At 35.6% G+C, this 26,354-nt stretch overlaps 1 protein-coding gene across 2 annotated transcripts in view; it reads left to right on the top strand.

Moving 5' to 3' along the window:
- Window positions 1–5,394: 5,394 nt before the first annotated feature.
- The window catches only part of Elp2 (elongator complex protein 2), a 114,030-nt gene continuing 93,070 nt past the window's right edge, over window positions 5,395–26,354 (top strand). Inside the window, exon 1 of one of the 2 annotated variants that reach the window (XM_089099623.1) lies at window positions 5,395–5,485. The gene's annotated coding sequence lies outside the window, so the exon portion shown is untranslated. Of the gene's footprint in view, window positions 5,486–5,571; window positions 5,671–26,354 lie in introns of those variants that run through there. The other variant, XM_089099624.1, reaches the window with a different exon arrangement.

The following is a 26,354-nucleotide window of genomic DNA, read 5'->3' as shown; positions in this document are numbered from 1 at the left end:
GGGTTTTTGAATAGGTAAAGCGGAAACCAACATTTTGAACAAAGAATTATTATTAGCCTTGTTATAAACAGAGGGATTGCATCAAAACTGGTGTCTCGCCAATGGGAGACAAGAATGACAAAATAAGACAAAGCTTAAAATAGGGGTTCGGGGACAGAAAGCGGATAGTCTTTTTGGAACTAACAACGAGTACTTGTTTTCTTTGTAATTAAGATAGGCGAACACTGTCTGTCTGAATTCCCCTTTGAAGATAAAATTAAGATAAGAAGTAAACTTCTGAAAGATTTCTGTCACCTGGATAAACCAGGCTAAGCAATAAATTTAACATGTATATAGGAGACATAAAAAAGTAGTGCTGAAGTCAAAGCACGACGTTTGATTATAATTTAGTTATTTAAGATATATTGGATTAGAAAGACTTGGGGGCCCTAATTGAAATACAGCAATTTCTAAGGATTGGAATAGAAATAAAATTAGTTCGTTTTAGAAACTCAAACGTGGGAATAACCTGTTTAAGTACAATATAAACTCCTTGACCTTGAAGAATAAATTAAAGAGCATTTTGCCTCCTCCTTCCAGCTTAGTGACCTCTTTGGAACTTACCTGGTGTCTATTAAAAACTTATATATATATAAAAAGATTTGAACTAGAAGACGATACAATATTCCTCCCCTAGCGAGTTCTCAGACGTTACACGAAAGAGGAATCCATTCCTCTTTTAGCCACCTTTGCATTTTCTCAACACGTTCTAATGTTATCTAGAGGCAGGCCCCACGTTTTACAGAGGGGCGGGACGAAAGAGGTATTAAATTGCTGGATTAAGATTTCAATCTCTTCCGTCCAAAGATCCAATTTTCTCTAGAAACTTGTAGTTTGTCAAAGTTCCAAAGAACAATGACTTCCTTTTCAGGATATAAACCTGAAACTTGGTTTAATTTATACAACCATTGAGATTTGATAAAAAGGTTACTCCTAGGAACAATAATTTGGTGCAAAGAATTTTAATCACAACGGTACCCAAGTCAGTCTGATTATTCAAGTGTAGTTAGTTCAATTAGAAGCATTAGATAGCCTAGAACTAACTAAATCCTTTTTTCTCGGTATACATTTGTAGATTGAACAAGCAGACCCATAGAATATTAGACAACAGACCTAGAAATGGTTTAGAAGTGTCCAAAATAATTAGAGTTTGAATATTTTCCTTTTATTACCTTTTATAATAAAAATCAGTTGTCACTGTATTCTGAGTAACGATTCTTACCCAAGCCTCAGATATAACACGCTACCAAATTTTAGCCCTGATAAAGAAGGGGCAACCTTACAACTGGTGTCAGCGGTACTCAATTTCAGTGGAACTTTCATTTACGGGGGGGGGGAGGATTAATCAAAATTATTAAATTTAGTAAAATTTAGTCCTCTGTTCCTCCCAAGAAGGTGTGTGTTCAGTTTTTCCAAACCTATCAGAGACCTAAAAGTTTGAAAAGGTGTTCATTAAAGAAAATTTTTTGATCTTAAAGGGAAGTTTAGACAGCTTTTTACTTTCTTAAGATTCGTCCTTTCATCTCATTTTCTTTCTCTGTTTTAAAAATTCCATTGTCCGTATTGTCTGTAGCTTGCTTATATCTTTTTTAACACTAGTGTCATAGTTTAATTATCTTCAAAAGTGTAACTATACTATTGGCCGCGCTGCCTATGATTTCTTTTCGTTTTGGGTTTCATTTATTTATAGATTCTGATTTGTGTTAGTTTCACGATTGGTAGATTATTTGATTTTATTTTTGCTCATTTTTTGTTTAATGGAGTTTTTTTCTTTTCTTTGAAAAACTTATTTTGTGGAAAAAGGTTTTTAATTAATAAGAAAAAAGTCAAGATTTGTTAATAGGACAGTTAAACAGAAATCGTACCAACAATCAAAGACAAAATATTTCGACTTCAAGGCTTATCATAGGGGGGTAAGGACTTAGATTGAACTAACTTATAAAAAAGATGAGAAAAACAAGAAAAAAACAAAAGAAATAAGAACTGTATAAGAACAACCTGAGCATTGAAGGAAAAACTCAGACCTATTAATTATTTTCATTTCAAGAAATATTTAGGATGGTGGAGGGGGCAAATTTACTGGTCATAATAGAGGGGGGTAAATTTGTTGTTTTTTCAATTTTTCTATGAAAATACCAAGCCAGTGTCATGAGTGGTAACTTTTCAGGTGTGAAAGCTAGTATTAAGGAAATTTCACCGCATGCAATTTACATTCACTGCAGTGCTCACAGACTCAATCATGTGAAGGGTGATTGCATTCAGAGCTTAAGATGAATGGAATCTTTCTTCTCCATTCTTCAAGAACTGTACTGTTTTATCGGGAATAGCAATACACGCTACCAACGGTTTGTGTAATTTTGAGATAGCCACTGGCATAACTGTTTTTCAACTGGAGAAAAGGCCTACTACAAGATGGGCACACTGATATAGATTGGTGAACAACGTACGGAGTAGATACAACTGTATTTTGGTCATTTTATCAATTACCAAGACATCTAGTTACCGGAAATCGGGATCTCAGGCCCGCGGATTCGCAACCAAACTTCAGAGATTTGTATTTATGTTTAGACTGTATCTAGAGTTTTTTTTTTTTTTGCCACGAACTCTCTGTCTGAGCAGCTGCAGGTGGTAGACCTGGTTACCTCTAGGGCTACTGGTCTTATTACAGCTGCGCGAGACAAAATTATTGACATTTAAATGTCAAAGCTTTTGATAAAATATTTTATAAAGCAAAAGAATTTTCTCATGAGTCCGGCTTCACTGAAGACCTTTTCCATAATTTTCAGAATTCTAGTTTCTCATGTGAGAGCACAGTTTATACAATATACCAATAAGTTTACCGCAGAGGATTTCTGGCTCTTCATTCTCGGTGCGAACAAAAAGCTCCTCCCACTTATTTCTGCACTTAGTGTCCACTTATTGGTGAGCCGGCCAAGTGGTTTTGTCAGTACTTGTTCCGTAGGTGATTATTCTTTGTCTACCCGTGAAAAGATCTAATGCCGCTTATGTTTATACCTGTTTATACGTTCTCTGGAGCACTCGCACCTCGGTCCGGGTTTTTATAATGGGTGAGATAGGGAAAGATAATACTGCTAATTATATAAACTGTGTGTGAGAGACTAAAGTGTGCACAGGAAGTAGCTTTCCGCTGACGGGATTTTGTAACCATGTCGACTTCGGGAAAAAGCGATCTTGTTGAAGTGAAAGAATCAACTAAAGATGTTTTCAAAAGGGATTATTTTCTTGCAATAGACAGATTGCGCTCTAAGTTTTAAATCCGCTTCATGAATGCTCATCCACTATTTCAGTCAATCTCTGCATTAGATGTTGAATCACCGTACTCTCTTTATACTAGCTGACAATCTAGTGTATTTTGCGCATTACAAAGGAGATTACTTTGACACAACCCTGTTGGCCTAGCAAACAGATCTTGTGAGAAGATATATCGAGTCTTTATCCAATAAGCCAAAAGATCTGTTTTAACTTCACGATTGTCTGGACGGAATGACAATAGCGTGTTCCAAAGCTTTGAAAATTATACAAATCTTCATTACTCTGCCTATCACAATGGCTAGCAATGAGAGATTCGTTTCTACACTTAGTCTGATTAAAACCTATTTAAGATCAACATGGGCGACGAAAGGTTCAGTGATCTGATACAGATACTTAGTGAAAAGACTCTTGTGAAATCGTTGTATTTCGATGATATGGTGGATATTTTTTAAAAAAAAGGGCCTCGTCGATTGCCAGTGTTGCAATAAAACTGTAAACTACTTTCCAATTTCTCTGTATTCATTAAATACTTATAAATTGCGTTTTACTATTATTAGTCGATTTTGGGAGAGGCCTGTGCTAACCACTGGGAAGAAATATTGCTCTTAAACAACTTCGAGCCGACCATTTTAGGGGGCCCACAAAGATTGCTTAGCCCCCCCCCCCTTATCTCTGAATGAAATTATGCCGCTGCTGAAATGAGAGTAGACAGTATAACATAGATCTTTTGTTTTTCTTGTGTATAATGAACAGTTATAACTCATTTGGCAAGTATCCTCGACAACAACTATCAAGGAATAATCTTTCTTGAACATTGCTTAAAAGATTTTGTATTCTCCATCATCAAATAAATAAGTATATTTTCTTCGTCTTCGTAAGAAATTAAATACAGTCCTGAACAGGCTTTTTAGCAACTAGTCTTCTAGCAACATAGGAAAGAACTCCTCCTTCCTCTGACAAGCTGCTAATAAACTTTGAATTATAGATCGTTGACAGGGTTCCCACAAGCTTGAATATAAAATCCATGGCAAGCAAGCGTAATAGCAAAAGCACCAAAAATTTTCCGCCTTTTTCGACGGTTAGATCCTCGTTACATAAAATATTCTTATCACTCAAACGATCATCTTTTTTCCCCAATGATGCAAAATTCTGTATCCTATCAGTAGCCAGGTGCGTGGAATTTTTCAACGTGTCTGACGTTGAAATCATTACAGAAATATAAAAAACCATGAGAAAATACATCAAGTGATGTGTTTACTTTCATCCTAACTGAACAATGTGTTCTGAAAGCTTTTTCTTAATCTCTTAAATTGTCTTCCATTTTTAAGTGTCTCTTCTGCAAAGGACAAAGAGGATAATTTTAAACCAGCGTGGATATACTACACAGAAGATTTCCAATTTACCTTAGCAGGGACAAATTTCTTTTTTTGGTGTTTAGACATTGCAGATTTGCGGTTTTAAATCACATTTGAATTTACGCTGAAACTTTTTGAATAATTTACGGCGCGGGCGAGGCCATCTGTTATTCCATGTTAACCGATTTTGACAATAGAGACCAGTCAGTAATTTTGATATTTTTTTGGCCATTTGTTCCATTTTTGAAGTTAAATTTAAAGGCATGAAAAGAATTCCAACATAAAAAATTGAAACTCGTGATTCCTTGGTAAAATCCATGCTTTCCTGTAAAATCGATGTTTTTTAATAAAAAAAAACATCCACGAGAATCCATGGCATTTCAAATATCCATGACACGGGTCAAAAAATCCATGTAAACTTGGATAAATCCATGGCGATGGTAACCCTGTCATTAATGCATGCAACCTTAAAAATAAAAATCCTTTATTGTAGTCTTAAAAATTCCGGAAATTTGAATCCAGAATACGAAAATTCATAGACATGTTAATTATCTTGCAAAACCCCGCATCACTTTTCAGAAAAAAGGTCCTGCACTGTGTCTAGAAATCCCGCAAAAGGGGATAATTCCCCAAAGTGAAAACACATAGGTGTATAGGGTAACATCTATTAAATGATAGGATTAATCGATCTGAAAATTGTAATATTTTTAAAATATAAAAACGTGGTCTGTTCTTGCACTTGGCGATTTTAAGCCTCACTTTTGTTAAAATAAGTTTTTAAATCTCATTTTAGCGCTCTTGCTTCCTTTTTTTCTCAGCTATGATGAAAGTTGTAATTGATATAATCTAGCCTTTTCAAATATATTGTAGCTTATCTAGGTTAGGATATGCCTAAGATAGGCTATCCTGTAGTTGGACAGCTAGCCTAATTACCACTTTAGGGGCCACCCTAGCTGAGTTGATGGCTCTTTCAACTTCTAATTCTACATATTTTTGGATGAGGGTAAGTATTTCTATGTAGCAAATTCTTTGGTTTTGGGTGGGGGTCAGTGATGTGCTACAAGCCCAGCCACTAATGCATAATGCAAAAGCCAAATATGGGCTTTATTTCTGTACAAACCACTTTAGCAGTGAAGTCATTGTGAGATCTTAACTATACCCCATAGAAAATACATTTTCTTACCTTTGGGTTTGTCTATGCTATATTAGCTTGAATAGGCCTAGGCTAGCCAGTAAACATTTTGCAGTTCATATTATTGACTTAAAAATAAAGTGAACATATCACTCAATGCCCTTTTTTATGCTCTTTACAAATATAATAGCTGCTTCTATTGCAAATTCAAATTTACCTACCCTCCCACCCCCCTAATGTGCAAATATATACCCTGAATTATTGATGGCAAAGTTTTGAATTGCAGAATTCACTGCTATTCTTGTTGACAGCATTTGAAAAACTTGAAAACATAGGGAAACATTTTATATTTGAGTTGCCTAATAGGCCTAGATAAGGTTTGAATTCTGATAGATAAGTATTTTTCAAATATGTTAGGCTACTCTTAAACAACTTATTTATAAACTAGTGATATTTTCTAAACCACTTTTCAATAACTTAATCAATCAATCAATCAATCAAACATTTATTAATCACTCAAGAGAAAAAACAGTAGAGTAAGCCACAAAAAGAAAAGAAAAGGACATACCTTAAATTACAGCTAGGAGCAATCTAAGGATTTCTCCTTGTACAGCTCTGGAGTGATGACTAGTTGTATACAAGAATCACTGGTGACCATCTGGAGGAGGTAGAGGTGCTGCTCCATCTTTGATAGCATCCCAATTGAATTTACAGTCTTGGAAGACCACATTGTTTAAAAACCTTCAGCCTTCATTTAAAAACATTAATGGATTCAGCAGTGACAGTTTCATTAGATAATTTGTTCCAATTGTTGACAATACATGTTGAGAAGAATTGAGTACAGATTCTAGATGTTGTAGACTGCTTGACAAGTTTCAGTTGATGACCTCTAGTTCTTGAATTGGTACTAACAGTAGGGAATAATGCTGGGAGAATGTTAGCCCTCAATAACTTAAAGGCTAAAATGGCATCCCCTCTACTTCTCGTGTATACAAGTGTAGAGAGATTCAGCTTTGAGTCTTAAAGGTTAGGAAAGCTCTTGCATGCCAGATATTACTTTAGTAGCACGTCTCTGCACATCTTCAAGAACTTTTATATTTTTTTTAAATATGGAGAGGCAAGTCACATTCCAACTTCAAGCTTAGGATGCACAAGTTCCTTATTAAGAAGACTGATGACTTTAGAAGGACAAGTGTAAATGATATGCTTAATGATTCATGATATATATAAAAGCACATTAACTGGTATCCAAAATAGGTAGAAGATCACTTAAATTAAAAAAATAAACTAGTTGATCATAGGGACCAATGCAGCAAGCTGTTTGCTCATACATCCTCCCAAAAAGGACTGGCAGGCATGGCATCATTAACTGACAAATTATTTATGATGTACTGATTTTGGATGTGCCTTGAGAGGCACATCAAAAATTTTGCAAATTTAAAATAATTAGTCTGCAATTTCTTCCTATCTTTATTATGGAGGATTTGATTGAAACCACATAAGGTATAAATATCAGGGGCACAATATAGGCAACCAAGTGCCCTCTGGTTGAATTGTCCAAGCTTTGGAGAGATTTTACCATAGACAATCTTGATATTTTGTATACATTCATTTATAATAAGTGAGCAGGTTGAAGCTAATGAGCAAGCCAAAGAAATACCTAACCACTTAATACAGTCCTTAGAATGAAGATACAAAGAATCATAATAAATGGAGTGACTTGACTTATTATTAAAACACATAAATTCAAACTTAGAGTTATTAATAGATAGACCTGCCATACTCAATGCTGAAGACAGCGTTTTAAGATTATTGATCAGACCTTGGCATGTATGACTGACAAGAAGGATATCATCTGCATAAGCAATAATGACTAATACCTAAATCTTTATAAAAATCACTTGGTGAAAGACTAAAAAGACAACCTTCTAAAGTACATTTAAAAATATAAGGGGAAAGCACCCCTCCCTGTCAGACTGAAATCGGATTTGAAACATCATTATTCCATTTAATATGGATTTTTATAAGGCTATACCAATACCTTAGTAATTTTACAACTGATAAATTGACACCAGTTCTTAATAGAGGATATAATGCCTGCGAATGTACAACATTATCAAATGCACCAGTAATATCAATTGATCAGAGGCAATGCTATAGTGTTGCCTATAGTAAAGGCCATACAGCTCTAATGTTTTATTATTATTATTCTTTTTTTCCCAGAGGCACTTCATATGGGGTCATTGTAGAAACTGCAAAGGGGGCTCATTGAATGGAAATTGAGAGTTGTAGTGCCCTTTTTAAGGGTCAAAAGTGATTGGAGGGCAACTAGCCCCCCCCCCCCCCCAACGCCCATCATTCCCCCAAACACATCCAATCAAAATTTTTAGATAGCCATTTTGTTCAGCATAGTTGATTTCAAGATAGAAAATATATTTTTAAGGAGGACACTCCCCACAACCCTCAGGGTAAGGGTTTTAAGTTATGCCTGGGGGCATATAAGAACAATGTTGGCACAATGTATTATTTATTATTTTTTTCCTTTAGAGCAGGGCACTTTGCATTGAAGAAGTTGTCATAGAAACTTCAAAAAGGGCTCATTCAATTGGAAATTGGAGTGGCTTGTGCCCTTTTTAATAGTCAAAAGTGATTGGAAGGCAACTAACACCCTTTCCACACCCACCATTTCCCAAAACACTTCCAATCAAAATTTTGAGATAGCTATTTGGTTCAGCATAGTGGATTTCCAGATAGAAATTATGTTTTTGAGGGGGATACTCCCCCACAGCCTTCATGGTAAGGGTTTAAACTATGCCCTGGGGGTATATAAGATTTTTATAGAAGGCATTGTCATAGAAACTTCAAAAAAAAAGGCTCATTTGATTAGAAATTCAAAGAGCTAGTGCCCTTTTTAATAGCTGAAAGGGATTGGAGGGCCACTAACCCCCCTCTCACACCCACTTTTTCCCCAAGCACAATCAAAATTTTGATATAGCCATTTTATTCAACATAGTTTTAGGTTCTGGAAATTAGGTCCTTTAGGATGACAACCTGCCCTACAGCCTTCGGGTCAAGGGTTGTAAGTTATGCCCTGGGGGCATATAAGGTTTTGTATAGACAGCATTGTTGTAGAAACTTCAGAAAGGTCTCATTCAATTGGAAATTTAAATTGCTAGGTCCTTTTTTAATAGTCGAAAGTGATTCTAAGGCAACTGACACCCCTTCCAGGCCCACCATTTCCCCAAACACATCCAATCAAAATTTTGATATAGCCATTTTGTTCAAGGTACCATAGTTGAAAGTTCTGGAAATTATATGTTTGAGCAGGACACTACCTCCACAGTCTTCAGGGGCAAGGGTTATAAGTTATGCCCTGGGGGCATATATGGTTCTAATGGAAGCAATAAGATGCTTCCTAAAGAAAGTTCTGATAACAAAAACCTTTGGTGTCAACACAACCCCCCAGGGCCTAATAAGAAAGTTCTGATAACAAAAAACTCTGGTGTCAACACAACCCCCCAGGGCCCAGGGGCAGGCATTGTAGGTTATGCCCTGGGGGCATATATGGATCATATGGAAGAGATGCTTGTATTAACTTCAAAGAGGGCTCATTTTATTGGAAATTGAAAGTTCTAGTTCACTTTTTAAGAGTCAAAAGAGATTGGAGGGCACCCGGCCCCCCTCTCCACACCCTTTTTTCCTCAAACCCATCCACACCCTTTTTTTCCCAAACCCATCCTTTGAGATAGATTTTTTTAAATAGTTCAAAGACCATATAATGAAAACTTCGGGGTCGACACAGCCCCCGAGGGCCCGAGGGAAGGTGTTGTAAGTTATGGCCTGGGGGAATATATGGTTCTTATTGAAGGGATGCTTGCAAAACTTCAGAGACAGCTCATTTGATTGGAAATTGAAAGTTCTAGTTCAGTTTTTTAGAGTAAAAAGAGATTGGATGGCAACTAGCCTCCCCCACTTCTCCTTTTCCCCAAATGCATCCAATAACAATTTTGAGATAACCAATAAGTTAAAAATTGCTCAAAAGTCAGATAACAAAACTCAGGTGTCATCACAACCCCCCAGGGTCCAGGGGCAGGCATTGTAAGTTATGCCCTGGGGCATATATGGATCATATGAAAGGGATGCTGTTATAAACTTCAGAGAGGGCTCGTTTGATTGGAAATTGAAAGTTTGAGCTCACTTTTAATAGTCAAAAGAGATCCAAGGGCAGGTAGCCCTCCCCCTCCCAGGCTTTCTTTTTCCGAACCCATCTGATGAAAATTTTCAGATAGACATTTTGTTAAAAATAGTTCAAACGTTGGATGAGAAAAAATCCGTTGTCAATACAGCCCCCCCCCCAGACCCAGGAGAAGGCGTTCTAAGTTATGCCCTAAGGCCCTGAATGGTTCTTATGAAAGGGATGCTCGTATAAACTTCATAGAGGGCTTATTTAATTGGAAATTATAAGTTTTAGTTCACTTTTCAAAAGTCAAGAGAGTTAGGGGCAACTAGACCCCCCCCCCCTGTTCTTTTTTCCCCAAACCTATCCGCTACACATTTTGAGATAGCCAGTTTTTTTTTGGAAATTGTTCAAAAATTAGATAACAAAAACTCCCCCTAGGGCCCAGGGGATAGGCGTTGTAAGTGTTGTCCTGGGGGCGTATATGGTTCTTATGAAAGGGATGCTTGTATAAACTTCAGAGGGGGCTCATTTGATTGGAAACTGAAAGTTCTAGTTCACGTTTGAAGAGTCAAAAGATATCCGAGGGCAACTAGCCCCCCCCCCCCACACCCTTTTCCCCTAAGCCAATCTGATAAAATTTTTAAAATAGCCATTTCATTAAAAATAATTCAAAGGCCAGATAAGAAAAATTCTTGTGTCAACAGAACCCACCAGGAAGGCAGACACGAAGGCACACAGCTTGGTCAAATTATCTAAAGGAGGATACGCCAAAAACCGAGTACTTGAGGGATAGCTTCATCCAGCGTTGCACTTCTATCTAGAACAATCTTCCTGGGGATATTATCCCTGCAAGTTCCTCTGTTGACACCTTCAAAAGAAGGTTCAATAGACATTTAAAACCTCGAGGCTATTGAACGAGGTAAATGAATAGTGGCATATCAGATACTTTGAAGTACCTGGCGCCGTGAATATTGGAATAAAAAATAAAAAGAAAGGCATTATGAGTAATGCTCTAGGGGCATATATAGTTCTTATGGAAGGGATGCTTGTATAAACACTTCGGAGAGGGCTCATTTGATTGGAAATTGAAAGTTCTTGTTGACTTTTTAAGAGTCAAAAGAGATTGGAGGGCAATAAACCCCCCCCCCCCCCCTATGCCCCTTTTTCCCCAAATGCATCCAATAAAAATTTTGAGATAGCCATTAAGTTAAAAATTGTTCAAAAGTCAGATAACAAAAACTCAGGTGTTATCACAACCCCCCAGGGCCTGGGTGCAGGCATTGTAAGTTATGCCCTGGGGCATATATGGAACGCATGAAAGGGATGTTTGTATAAACTTCAGAGAGGGCTCATTTGATGGAAGATGGATAAACTCATCTGATAATAATTTGAGGTGACCATTTTGTTAAAAATAGTTCAACCATCAGATATTAAAACTCCAGGGTCGACACCAACCCCCCAGGGAGAGGCGTTGTAAGTTGTACTCTGCGCATATGTACAGTTATTATATAAGGGATACTCGTATAAACTTCAGAGAGGGCTCATATGATTGAAAATAGAAAGTTTTAGTTTTCTTTTAAAGAGTCAAAAGAGGCCAAAGATTAGTTAGTCCCCACATACTCTTTTTTTCTAAACCCATCCGATAAAAATTTTGAGACAGCAATTTTGTTAGAAATCGTTAAAACGTCAGATAATGAAATCTCCAAGGTTGACACAAACCCATTTTTTCAATTTGATGTTGTTACTTTGATATCAGTTTTGATACTTTGATGAATATTTGATTATTTTTTTTAAGTTTGATTTTGAAATAAGGAATTTTTAGAAACTTGAAACTTTTTGCAACAAAAAACGAAAAAAAAAGTATTAAAAAAACTTTCAGAAAAACAAATTTTTCAAAGAAAAGTAAAAGCCATTTTAAACTTAAGCTCAGCAGATACAAATACCTGTTAAAATTCACACTCAAAACGACCAGAAATTACTATTAAAGAATAAATGAAAACCAAAATGAACAGAAATTAAATAAACAATCATAGCAAAAACATACAACAAGTAATATTATAAATGAATAAATAGATCTTATAGGGAGTAATACTTAGATTGAGTCTGAAAATCAACCTTAAAACAAAACAATATTTTCCTATTGATATATAAATGAAACTTAAAACGAACAGAAATTAAATAAACAGTTAACAATCAATGCAAACAAACACACAATATATATTCATGTAAATTGACAAATAAATCTTAAAACGATTGAAACTTAAATTGAATAAGCAAATCAAGAGTGGAACGAAGCAAGCCACCCGAAAAAGGGTTGGGACTTGACTCTCTTCTTTTTCAACAAATGTCTAAAACCTTCATCGCTACTGGCTCTTTACTTTAGGTTAGCTTCGCCTTTAATAGTATCGATGAGCATATACAGAAATGCACTTAATCTCCGATTCGTAGTTATTTTATTTTTTGAAGGATCCGTCAGTTTATGAATTTATTTCACTCTAATTGTATTTTTATTTTCAGTGCTGTAAGAACTGGAAAAGAACATTTGTAATATAATTCGTTTTCAGTTAAGCGCCAATGACGCAGTAGGCTTTTAGTTTTATTAACAGTTAGGAAAGGAAGCAGTATCCAAACACTTGTTTGTAGTGAAACTATATTCGTCTTAAACAGCTTTACAAAGAGCCAATAAATTAAACTGAATATTTGATGTATAATGTTATTAATTGTTGAAAGCTCATCAGTTCCAAATGTTACTAAAATTTTAATGTTTATTTTCAATATTAAGTACAAAAGAAACTATTTGTCATGAAATTGGTTTTCAGTAAAGTGCCAATGACGCATTAGGCTATAGAATTTTACAGTGAGAGAAGGAGGTCATACCCAAACTCTTGTTTGTAGTGATTTTTTTCTGTTTCAAGCTTGATTTGCATATTCAATTTAAGTTTCACTCGTTTTAAGATTTATTTATTCGTTTACACTAAATTCTATTGTATGTTTGTTTGCATTGATTGTTTATTTAATTTCTGTTCGTTTTAAGTTTCATTTACACTTCAATAGGAAAATATTTTTTTTCGTTCTAAGCTTGATTTCCATATACAATCTAAGCATTACTTGCTTTAGGATGTATTTATTCATTTATATTATTAATTGTTGTATGTTTTTGCTATGATTTTTTATTTAATGACTACTCGTTTTGGGTTTGATTTATTCTTTAATAGTAATTTCTGGTCGTTTTGAGTTCGAATTTTAAAAGGTATTTGTATGTGCTGAGATAATTAATACAATAAATATAGACTGTTGATTCATAACAAGAAATTGCAGCACCATTGCATTCCATTTTTATCAAGTCGCTACAAGCAGGGAGCCTGCCTGATACATGGAAGCAAGCAACAGTGATACCCCTCTTCAAAAAAGGTAGCAAATCAGATCCAAGTAATTACAGACCTATCAGTTTAACCTCTATCACATGCAAAATACTAGAATCTTTACTCCATGATAATATATTACACTACCTACTCGAAAGAAGCCTCATTTCACCCGCACAGTTTGGATTTTTCAAGGAAAGATCAGCAGAAAGCCAGCTACTTCGCCTGGAGAAAATATATGGATATTGGGATGCAGGTAGATATTTTATACTTAGATCTCAGAAAAGCCTTTGATAAAGTCTCACAAAGTCAACCTCTTCAAAAACTACAGTCTATCGGTGTTGGCGATACTATTCTAAAGTGGGTTCTCTACTTTCTAAAAGGAAGATCTCAGCGAGTGAGACTAGAGGGATATCTTAGCAGCAATGAGACAAAAGTCACAAATGGAGTAGTTCAAGGTAGTGTTCTAGGGCCTTTACAATTCAATATTTACATAAATGATCTCCCAAATAACATAGATTCAGAGATACTGCTTTATGCATATGACACGAAAATCTTTCGCGCAATACCAAGCTTTGAAGATACAGAAATACTACAGCAAGGCTTAAACAAAATAGCAGATTTTATGAAAAAATGGAGCATGGAAGTGAATACAGAAAAAAGTTGTCACGTTTGGCTAGGCCCAAAACACATTTCTCGGCACTACTGCTTTGAAGGACAACAGATACCTATACAAGAAGAAGCGCGAGACTTGGGAGTGACAATAGACAGTGACATGACTTTCACTAAGCACTACGAGTCAATCATCACTAAGTCATCACAAGTCTTGGGAATTATTTGAATAAATTTCTCGCTTACTGACTCAGCACTGTTTTCTATACTCTTCAGATCATTAGTTAGACCAATGATCAAATATGGTCATACAACAACCAGACCATTTTTTCAAAAAGACAGCAATGCAATAGAACAAATCCAAAGGAGGGCTACTAAATTTGTTCCATCACTAAGAGACTTATCATACAAAGGCCGTTTGAAAAAAACCGTCGCTCCCAAGCCTCTCATATTGATTTTTGACTGGAGATCTTGTTGAAGTATACAAAATATGCAACAGATAGTACGACAACATTCCTCCAGAAGAGATAATAACATTCAAGAATAATAACCTGAGAGGTCACGAGTTTAAGCTAACCAAAGAACGTTTCAGAAAAGATGTTGGTAGATGGGCATTCAGCAACCGCATTGTCTCCGAGTGGAACACACTAGGCTACCATCAGACACTGTCAACTCAGATTCAATCAATGCATTTAAGAACAAGATTGACAATCATTATAGTGATAAAGCATTTGATTATTTAAATTTTTGTAGATAGAGGCGTAAGCCTGTTTTCGCAATATATTATTATTATAACAGCATGTTGATAAAATAAAAGTTCAAAATAGAGATAAAATCCTTTTAATAGACAGTGTATAGAAATTCACAAAAAATGCCAGATATTTCTGTTGCATATACAGTGACCGTCATCAGTAGTAAAACTAAACTAAAACAATTTAAAACAAAAGTTTATATATGAAATCCCATAAAACTACATATTGTTCAATACTCTAATTAAAATTCTCTAATTCAAGAAGCTATCGTATAATCCATCAGACTCTTTAACGAATAAGTTTAAGAACGAATTAAAGCGTTTAAAGGATGATGGAAAAATAACTTTATTACAAATACCTGCCACGCTGTTCCTTGTGCCCTAAATTATGTGGACTTCCCAAAATTCATAAGCCTAACCTACCATTACGACCAATTGTGTCAAGTACAAGGTCACCAACAATTGTTTAGAGCTAGGGGTTAGCATCAATCTGTAAAGCACTTTTGTCTACACAAATTTCGTGTATTAAGAATTCTTCGAATTTGGTTGAAAAACTGAAAAAAGTAGAAATTTCTTCAAGTTCTTTGCTTTCAAGCTTCGACATTATATCAATGTACACAAATATTGTTGTAGAAGCAGCCGAAACTCTTCTAGAAAGAAAGCTTTTAAGAAATTTGGATTTGATAAGTGGCAAAACAGATTTGGAAGTTTCTGTAATTATGTATTTAGTAAGGTTGTGCAATAAGTACTTTTTTTTTTCATTTCAGAGGGAAGTATTTGGAACAAATAAATGGTTTACCTATGGGGGCCCATTTATCCCCTTTATAAGCTTATATTTTTGTGGAGAATATTGAAACAATTGCGTTATATTCATATTTTTTAAAACATATTTTTTGGGGCCAGTATATGGATGACATAATTTCAGCATGGGATTACGGGGAAGAGGCATTAAAAGGCTTTTTGGAAGATCTTAATTGTTTGGGGGGGGGGATTTAAAGTTTACTGTTGAATTAAAAGAGAATGGGATACTCCCTTTTCTTGATGTTTTTCTTTGAAAAATGAAAATAGTCTGGATTTTATATTTACAGAAAATCGACAAATAACTATAGATTTTTGTCTTATAGTTCCGGTCCCGCTCGCCAAGTAAAAATTGGTTTGATCATTTCTTTAACTGACCAGATCTTTAGTATTTGCTCTCCAAAATTTTTTGAGGAGGAGTTGTCTTTTCTAAGGAAAATACTAATAAGCAACATGTGTCCAGAGTGGTTAATTAACAAGACTTTTTCAGAAAGAAGAAAAAGGTTTCTAGAGATTTCTAAGGAAGTCTTGGAGAAAATTCAGGAGAAGGATGTTTTTTGTTCCTTGCCATATGTACCCGGGCTAAGTGAAAAATTTAAAAGAATTTTACAGAGTAATGGTCTAAGGGTAGCTTTAAGCAGTAATAATACTTTGGGTAGTTTTCTAAATTCTGGGAAGGATCTAACTTCATTGCAGAAACAAAGTGGGGTTTATCAGATCCCATGTACTTGCGGAAGCTCATATGTGGGATGTACTAACCAGAGTTTAGAAATGAGATTATTACAACATAAAGATTCTATTTCTTTGGCTTTAAAGCAAGATTCTAAGTCTGAAGATTTCACTTCAGCCTTTTCAGAACATATTTTCAATTTTCCAGACAATTTTATTTTGTTTGAGAATGTCTCTGTGATTTCTAGGGATCTGGGTTTAAAGCAAAATTTTCGTGAAACTCTTGAAATAAAGAAAATCTTATTCAATCGCATCGCTTTGAATCGTGACACAGGAGAATTTGGGCTGAACTCTATCTGTTATAGTTTATTAAAATCGGACAGAGTAAAGTTCAATTCACCCAATTTAGTTGACCTTTGTCCAAATGTTATATCATTGAACACTAATGAACCAAATCCAAGAAGGTCAAAGAGGCTAGCTTCCGCCTTTGCTTTGATAAGAATTACGGTAGAGAATTAAACAATATGTAGTTTTATTTGATTTCGTATACAAACTTTTGTTTTAAATTGTTTTAGTTTGGTTTTACTACTGATGACAGTCACTGTATATGTGACTGTAATATCTGGTGTTTTTTGTGAATTTCTATACACTGTCTATTAAAAAGGATTTTATCCCTATTGAACTTTTATTTATCGTCATAGAAAGGCAGTGTGGTCTCCGAAGTTATCTATAACAGCATGTTTCAGTATTTTGCTTAAAAGAAAATATGCCTGGCCACAACCCATTCTTTTGCAAAAACCAAATTGAATGGTAGTGAAATAACACTTACTTATTATATGTATAGGGGTTACATGTTCAAAAATTTTGCCAAATATACACAAACTATTATAGGGCAATAACTAAAGCAAGAGCTTGCAGGCTTGCCACACTTTATCACTGAAGTTACAAGACCTGACAGAATGCTGTCAGGAACCAGAGATTGAGCAAGACACATTTGAAAAGCAACTGTATATGTGATATCAGAGCTGGGCACTCAAACACAAGAAATTTTGAGCAAATTCCATCACTCTCAAGATTTTCAGATCTTTTCAGCCGTTTAATAGCCTCTTGTACATCATTGAAACTGACTGAGACTACATTTTCCTGTAACAATGAACTGAAATGTAAATGAATTGACAAATCAACTGAAATGACTATGAAATGTAAAAAAATTGCACTCAATAAATAATAATATATATTAATAATTATAATATAATATAATAAATTATAATATAACTGATGCAAGGATTCAGCACATCTTTAAAAAACATTTGTATAATGCAACACAAAGTCACTAATATTAAGTGAAGACTGCACTTTAGACTTGCAATCATTCCCCTTAGTAACTCTGCTCCATGATTTTTGATCTGTGGGAACATCCCAACCATTTAAGGAAGTATTTCTCAGAGCACGTTTATATTCCTTTTTTGTTTTCTGCTTTAGACGAAACACTGTTCCCGCTTGGGGGCGTTCACATGCGTACAACATGCAGAGCCAGAGTCTAGCTCTTTTCTTTGCAGCAATAACATCATCATTTATAGACCAAAAGGCTTCCTTGTACCAATGCATACACACTCAACTAGGACAGCCATTTTAACCATGAATTTTAAACAGAACACAATTTTAGTAAAATAAAAATTCAGATTTAACTTTGCTTTGGGGCTAGGGACAGAACACCAGAGAAGATGGAAGGCACTTTGATCAAGGAAAGTTGCACACAGAGTGTAGAGATAAATAGTACCTGATCACAATGGTTCCAATTATATTTCTAATGCCACTTGTCACTGCGTCCTGCTGGACAATTAGTCATTATAGAGAGACAGGGAACAGATAAATTACAAGTGAGGGGTAGATGATCATCACTGATTTTGTCAGCATCAACATGAATTTCTGAACATATAATTGAATTGCAAGATACTATCACACATATATATATATATATATATAATATATATATATATATATATATATATATATATATATATATATATATATATATATATATATATATATATATATATATACATATATTAACAGACTATTCAGATAGCTAAGAAACTTACCACCAGAATCAGAATTTTATTCTGAATACAAATATGACATTTATTTCTACTACAAATTCAGTTTTAGAACCCAGCAAAATTCTAGTTTAGCTACTTCTTGCTATCTTGGAAATGAGTTAGGTTAGTAAAATGAAACTTTCAGGGATGGGTCTACAGACTAAAGTATGTTCAGGGAAGGTATTTTGAAGTACATTTCCTAAATTTAGAAGAAGAAAGAACCATTGATATGGCTTAACATTCTACTCAAATAACAGGAATTGCATTTTCTGAAGTATTTTCTGAAGGTATTTTGAAGTACATTTCTGTAGGTATTTTCTGAAGGTACATTTCTGAAGTACATTTTCTGAAGGTGTTTTGAAGTACATTTCCTAAATTTAGAAGAAGAAAAAACCATTGATATAGCTTAACATTCTACTCAAATAACAGGAATTGCATTTTCTGAACTAAAACCAAAGAAAAGAAACAGATAACTGAAAATTAAGCTGAAATGTTGTCTTGTCAAAATTTCAATAGGTATTATAGACCTGTCAAGTAGGCAAATTTCTAAGGCTTAGAAATCAGAAAAGGGTTAACATAGAAGCTTGGCAATACATCCCCAGAGTATGTTTTGGCCCTGGATTCATTACTGAAAGTTTCTATTTCCTAGCCTAGCCCCTTTCCAAGATAGCAAATAGCAGTTAAACTAGAATTTTACCAAATCTTGTTAAAACTTGTTTACCTGTAATTGGATTGAAAGTGGTAAAATTAGAATAAATGACAGAGCACTACAAAGAGAAAAACAAAAGCAAAATATCACTATACAACTATGACAAGGTAATTATAGTTGAAGAAGTTGGCTCCAAGCATGTCTTGAAATCTTGTGGTTCAGTTTCTCCATAGGTTTAGCAACAGCTATAGTAGATCTGCTATGTGAAGAGTTTTGATGAGTTTTGAATTGTGTCCATGTTGGATATTTCAGTAGGTATTTTGCAAAACAGAAAAAAGTAGAGCAAAATTTCAATTTATCAACATTTGTAGGAATCTTCCAGAAGGGTGCTATGTAGAGGATGTGGGGGGAACAACAATACTGTAAATCATTGCAAGATAACAACAACTGAAAGAAAGCTTAGTAGAAACTATGGAAGCATAAGAAGCTGATATGTGGTGTTTAATGACTTCTGTTAGGAGATGACAAGTATGACTGGGAATACCAAGATTTACAATTTAGTCAGATCTTTTAACTCCCAAGTACAGTTTCATGAGGAAGGTTCAAATTATCATTAAGAACCAACTGATGATGTAAAAGAATATATATATAATCCAAGCAAAACAAGAAAACTTATTGTTTAGCCTCTGGCCTTATCCAGGCATTACAGGGAGGAAGGCATAGTATAGTGATCTAAAAAAAATATATATATATCCCATGACAAGATATTTTTTTTCAGGTAACAAAACAAATTCCTTGGATATTTATCAGATGTAAGAAATTTCTAAAGAATTTTGATAAGTGTTGATTGTGTTAATATGGATTTTATATTTTATTACATCCTACACCAAATCTTTCTTTAGATTAATTAAATTGGGCTCAAAAACCCCTATGCCTTCCCAAGGCCAGAACGTAATTGCACTTTACTGAAAAAAATATAAATGTTTTTACTTTTATAACTTTAATAAATCAAATAATATTAACATTTTGATTACTAAATATCAGTAATTGTATATTAAACTAATAATTTACATTCATTTGTAATTTTTCCAAAAAAGTGCAGATTATGTTCTAGCCTTGGGAAGGCATAGGGGTTTTGAGCCCATCTCATGTTAATTTCTGCTCCTTTTGAGTTTGACTCGGTTATTTTTTGTAATTTCTGTTCGTTTTGGGTTTCATTTATTTATCAATGCTGATTTGCGGTAGTTTTATGCTTGGTAGATTATTTTATTTTATTTTTGCTCATTTTCGGTTTATTGGAGTTCTTTACTTTTCTTTGAAAAACTTATTTTGTGGAAAAAGTTTATTTTTAATTAATATCTGTTTGTTTTATATTGACATAGTCGTTTCAGGGAAAAAGAAAATAATACTTTAAATCTTTTCGTTTTTTTTTTTTATAGTTTTGCCTGCTGTTTGTATGCCGGAGAAAAAATTTCAGTTGTTTTTAACAACATTCACCCTTTTAAAAATCTGGACACAAATAGTAGTGTTTAATTTCGTTTCATACCTCCTTTAGTTGACCTGAAATGAAAAACTTGATACCATTCGCAAAAAAATCTGCTTACTTTGTTTGATAGCTTGGATACACTTACACTATTTTGACTCGGTTAAATTTTAAGAGCAGAAGTAGCCCCGAAAGTTAGAACATAATACCCTCAGTCGTTCTTGGGATAGGCTACTGCTGAGATGCCTTATTGGGAATGAGCATTAACACAGTGCATTTAGATTTAATCTTAAGGCAACATTTAGTTTTTAAACATAAAGGCAAATGGAAGGGTGGGCGCGGGAGGGGAACTAGTTGCCCTCCAATCACTTTCCAATGAAGTTCCTACGACAACTCCTTCGATACGAAGTGCCCTGGCCTAAACAACAACAACAAAAAATTATACATTGTACACACATTGATCTTTACTATAAATATTTCTAGCCGTTCAATCACTTTCGACTATTACAAATTGCACTAGGCCTTTCGATTTCCAATCAATTGAGCTCTTTTTGAGTTTCTACGACGACGCTTTCTATAAACACCTTATATGCCCCCAGGGCATAAATTACAACCCTTACCCTAAGGGCTGTGAGGGTGGATGTCATCCTCTAAGACATAATTTCCAGAACTTTTAACTGCGCTAAAAAATTTTTTGATTTGATGTTTTGAGAAAATGGTGGGCGTCAGAGGGGCCTTAGTTGCTCTCTAATCACTTTCAACTATTAAAAAAAGGCACTAACCCTTTCAATTTCCAATCAAATGAGCCTTTTTGAAGTTTCTACGACAACGGTTTCAATAAAAACCTTATATGACTCCAGGGCATAACTTACAACCCTTGCCCTGAGGGCTGGGGAGGGGGGGGATTGTCTTTCTCAAAGACCTAATTTCCAGAACTTTCTACTATGCTGAACAAAGTGGTTATCTGAAAATTTTGATTGGATGTGTTTGGGCGAATGGTGGGCGTGAGATGGTGGTTAGTTACCCTCCAATCAATTTCGACTATTAAAAAGGGTTCTAGCCCTTTCAATTTCCAATTGAATCAGCCCCTTTTGAAGATTCTACGACGACTCTATATACAAGAAACTTATATGCCCCCAGGGCATAACTTACAACCTTTGCCCTGGGGGCTCTGGGGGGTTTGTCATGCTTAAATAAATAACTTCCAGAACTTTCAACTACGTTGAACAAAATGGCTATATCTAAACTTTGATTGAATGTTTTCGGGGGAAATGGCGGGCGTGAGAGGGAGGTCAATTACTCTCCACTCACTTTCGACTTTTAAAAAGAGCAATTTCAATTTCCAATCAAATGAGCCCTTTTTTGAAATTTCTACAACAACTTTCTATATAAACCATATGTGCCCTCAGGGCATAACTGAAAGCCCTTGCTTTGAGACCTCTGAGGGGGCTACCATCCTAAAAGACCTAATATCCAGAAGTTTCAACTACGTTGAACAAAATGAATATCTCAAAATTTTGATTTGATGTGTTTGGGGAAAGGGTGGGCATGAGAGGGGGTTAGTTGCCGTTCCATCACTTTCGAATATTAAAAGGGCAATAGCCCTTTCAATTTCCTATTGAATGAGCCCTTTTTTGAAGTTTTTATAACATCACTTTCTATAAAAACCTTACATGCCCCCAGGGAATTACTTACAACCCTTGCCCTGCGGGCTCTGGGGGGGGGGGTCTGTCATCCTTAAAGACCTAATTTCCAAAACTTTCCACTACGTTGAATAAAATGGCTATCTAAAATTTTTGATTGGATGTGTTTGGGGAAAAGGTCGGCGTGAGAGGGGGTTAGTTGCCCTCAAATCTTCGACTATTAAAAAAGGCACTAGCTCTTTGAATTTCCAATCGGAAGGGCTCTTTTACAAGTTTCTACGACAAAGATTTCAATAAAAACTTATATGCCCCCATGGCATAAGTTATAACCCTTGCCCTGAAGACTGTGGGGAGACTGTCCTGGTTCAAAGGTATAGTCCTGAACTTTAAACTGCGTGAAACAAAATGGCTATCTCAAAATTTTGAATGGATGTGTTTGGGGAAAGAATGGGCGTGGAAGGGGTGTTAGTTGCCTTCCAATCAGTTTCAACTATTAAAAAGGGCACTAGCCATTTCAATTTCCAACCGAATGAGCCTTTTTTGTAGCTTTTACGACAACGCGTTCTATAAAAGCCTCATATTCCTCTAGGGTATAACTTACAACCCTTGCCCTGAAAGCTGTGGGGGGGGGGTTGTTGTTGTCATCATCAAAGACCTAATTTCCAGAAATTTCAACTACGTTGAACAAAATGGCTATTTGAAAATTTTGATTGGATGTGTTTGGGCGAATGGTGGGCGTGAGATGGTGGTTAGTTACCCTCCAATCAATTTCGACTATTAAAAAGGGCACTAGCCCTCTTAATTTCCAATTGAATGAGCCCTTTTTGAAGTTTTTACGACAACTCTATCTATAAAAACCTTTTATGCCCCCAGGGCATAACTTACAACCTTTGCCCTGGGGGCTCTGGGGGGTTTGTCATGCTTAAATAAATAACTTCCAGAACTTTCAACTACCTTGAAAAAAATGGCTATCTCTAAACTTGATTGAATGTGTTCGGGGGAAATGGTGGGCGTGAGAGGGAGGTCAATTACTCTCCACTCACTTTCGACTTTTAAAAAGGGCAATTTTAATTTTCAATCAAATAAGCCCTTTTTGAAATTTCTACAACAACTTTCTATATACACCATATATGCCCTGAGGGAATAACTTAAAGCCTTTGCTTTGAGGCCTCTGAGGGGGCTACCATCCTAAAAGACCTAATTTCCAGAACTTTCGACTACATTGAACAAAATGGATATCTCAAAATTTTGATTGGATGTGTTTGTGGAAAGGGTGGGCACGAGAGCGGGTTAGTTGCCCTTCCATAACTTTTGACTATTAAAAGGGCAATAGCCCTTTCAATATCCTATTGAATAAGCCCTTTTTTGAAGTTTTTATAACATCACTTTCTATAAAAACCTTACATGCCCCCAGGGAATTACTTACAACCCTTGCCCTGAGGGCTATGGGGGGGGGGGAGGGGTTGTCATCCTTAAAGACCTAATTTCCAAAACTTTCAACTACGTTGAACAAAATGGCTATCTCAAAATTATGATTGGATGTGTTTGGGGAAAAGGTGGGCGTGGAAGGGGTGTTAGTTGCCTTCCGATCACTTTCAACTATTAAAAAGGGCACTAGCCATTTCAGTTTCCAATCGAATGAGCCTTTTTTGAAGTTTCTACGACAACGCTTTCTATAAAAGCCTCATATTCCTCTAGGGTATAACTTACAACCCTTGCCCTGAAAGCTGTGGGGAGGGGGGGGTTTGTTGTCATCATCAAAGACCTAATCTCCAGAACTTTCAACTACGTTGAACGAAATGGCTATTTTAAAATTTTGATTGGATGTGTTTGGGGAAAAGGTAGGCGTGAGAGGGTTGTTAGTTACCCTCCAATCACTTTCGACTATTGAAAAGGGCACTAACCCTTTGAATTTACAATCGAATGAGCCTTTTTTGAAGTTTCTACGGCAACATTTTCAATAAAAACCTTAAATGCTCCTCATAAAAACCTTAAATCCTCCTCAAAAACATAATTCCTATCTGGGAATCAAGTATGCTGAAAAAAATTGCTATTAAAAATTTTGATTGGATGTGTTTGGGGAAAAGGTGGGCGTGAGAGGGGGATTAGTTGCCCTCCAATCACTTTCGACCATTAAAAAGGGCACTAACCCTTTGAATTTTCAAACGAATGAGGACTTTTCGAAGTGTCTACGACAACGCTTTCTATAAAAACCTTAAATTCCCCCCCAGGGCATAACTTACAACCCTTGTCCTGCGGGCTGTTGGAGAGGGGGGGGGTCATCCTTAAAAACATAATTTCTATCTGGGAATCAACTACACTGAACAAAATGGCTATCTAAAAATTTGGATTGGATGTGTTTGGGGAAAAGGTGAGCGTGAGAGGGGGTTTAGTTGCCCTCATCACCTTGTTAATCACTTTCGACTATTCAAAAGGGCACTAGCCCTTTAAATTTCCAATCGAATGAGCTCTTTTTCAAGTTTCCACGACAAACATTTCAGTAAAACTTATATGCCCCCTGGGCATAAATTATAACCCTTGCCCTGAAGACTGTGGGTGAATTGGCCTGCTTAAAGGTATAATTTCCTGAACTTTAAACTGCGTGGAACAAAATGGCCATCTCAAAATTTTGATTGGATGTGTTTGGGAAAATCGTGGGCGTAGAAGGGGTGTTAGTTGTCTTCCAATCACTTTCGACTATTAAAAAAGGCACTAGCTAATTCAATCTTCAATCGAATGAGCCCTTTTTGAAGTTTCTACGACAACACTTTCTGTGAAAACCTTATTTGCCCCAAAGGCATACCTTTCAACCCTTGCCCTGAGGACTCTGTGGGGGGTTGTCATCCTCAAAGACCTAATTTCCTGAACTTTCAACTACGTTGAATAAAATCGCTGTCTAAAAATTTTTATGGGATTTGTTTGGGGAAATGGTGGGTGTGAGAGGGGTGTTAGTTACCCTCCAATCACTTTGGACTATTAAAAAGGCCACTAGCCCTTTGAATTTCCAATCGAATGAGCCTTTTTTGAAGACAACTTTTTTTTATAAAAAATCTTATTTGTTCCCAGGGCATAACTTACAACCCTTGCCCTGAGGGCTTTGGGGGAGTGTCCTCCTCAAAAATGTATTTTTCTATCTGGTTGTCATCCTTAAAGACCTAATTTCCAAAACTTTCCTCTACGTTGAATAAAATGGCTATCTCAAAATTTTGATTGGATGTGTTTCAGGAAATGGTGGGCGTGGAAGGGGTTTTAGTTGCCTTCCAATCACTTTCGACAATTGAAAAGGGTACAAGCCATTCCAATTTCTAATTGAATGAGCCCTTTTCGAAGTTTCTACAACTTCTTTGATACGAAGTGCCCTGGTCTAAAGGAAAAAATAATAAGTAATACATTGTACCAACATCGTTCTTATTTGCCCGCGGGGCATAACTTAAAACCCTTGCTCTGAGGGCTGTGGCGGAGTGTCCTCAAAAACATAATTTCTATCAGGAAATCAGCTACGCTGAACAAAATGGCTATATCAAAATTTTGATTGGATGTGTTTGGGGAAATGGTGGGCTTGGAAGGGATGTTAGTTGCCTTCAAATAAATTTCTACTATTAAACACGGCACTAGCCACTCCAATTTCCAATCGAATTAGCCCTTTTCCAAGTTTCTATGACAACTCCTTCGATACGAAGTGCCCTGGTATGAAAAAAAAAAAAAAATATTACATTAAGCCAACATCGTTCTTTTCTTAGGCAGTGCAATTGCGAACAAAAGGGCTATATCAAAATTTTGATTGGATGTGTTTGGTGAAATGGTGGGCTTGGAAGGGATGTTCGTTGCCTTCCAATCAATTTCTACTATTAAACACGGCACTAGCCACTCCAATTTCCAATCGAATTAGCCCTTTTCCAAGTTTCTATGACAACTCCTTCGATACGAAGTGCCCTGGTATGAAAAAAAAAAAAAAATATTACATTAAGCCAACATCGTTCTTTTCTTAGGCAGTGCAATTGCGTTGCCTATGATAACAAGACAATTTCTTTGGATATTTTCAGATGTCAAACATTTTCCAAGATATTTTGGTAAGAATTGTGTTATTAAAGGCCTTGCAGTGAAATTTGGCTAATTGTGAAATTTGGTTTCTGCTAATCTGAATGATTGAATTTTATTGTTCACAGTGCACCATTTTTTAAAGAATAGATTGAGCTGGTTCCAGCTTTTTCATATAGATGTTTTTCACCATAGAACACTAACTCTCAGTTAATGTTCTACTTTCTCTTACCTTAGTTAACATTCAGTCAAGAATTGATATTGAAGCTTT

This window comes from Artemia sp. Qi Xiang Cuo, chromosome 13 (assembly GCF_049724085.1).
Source record: "Artemia sp. Qi Xiang Cuo chromosome 13, ASM4972408v1, whole genome shotgun sequence".
Taxonomy (NCBI): domain Eukaryota; kingdom Metazoa; phylum Arthropoda; class Branchiopoda; order Anostraca; family Artemiidae; genus Artemia; species Artemia sp. Qi Xiang Cuo.
This window is presented reverse-complemented; position numbering and strand designations above follow the sequence as displayed.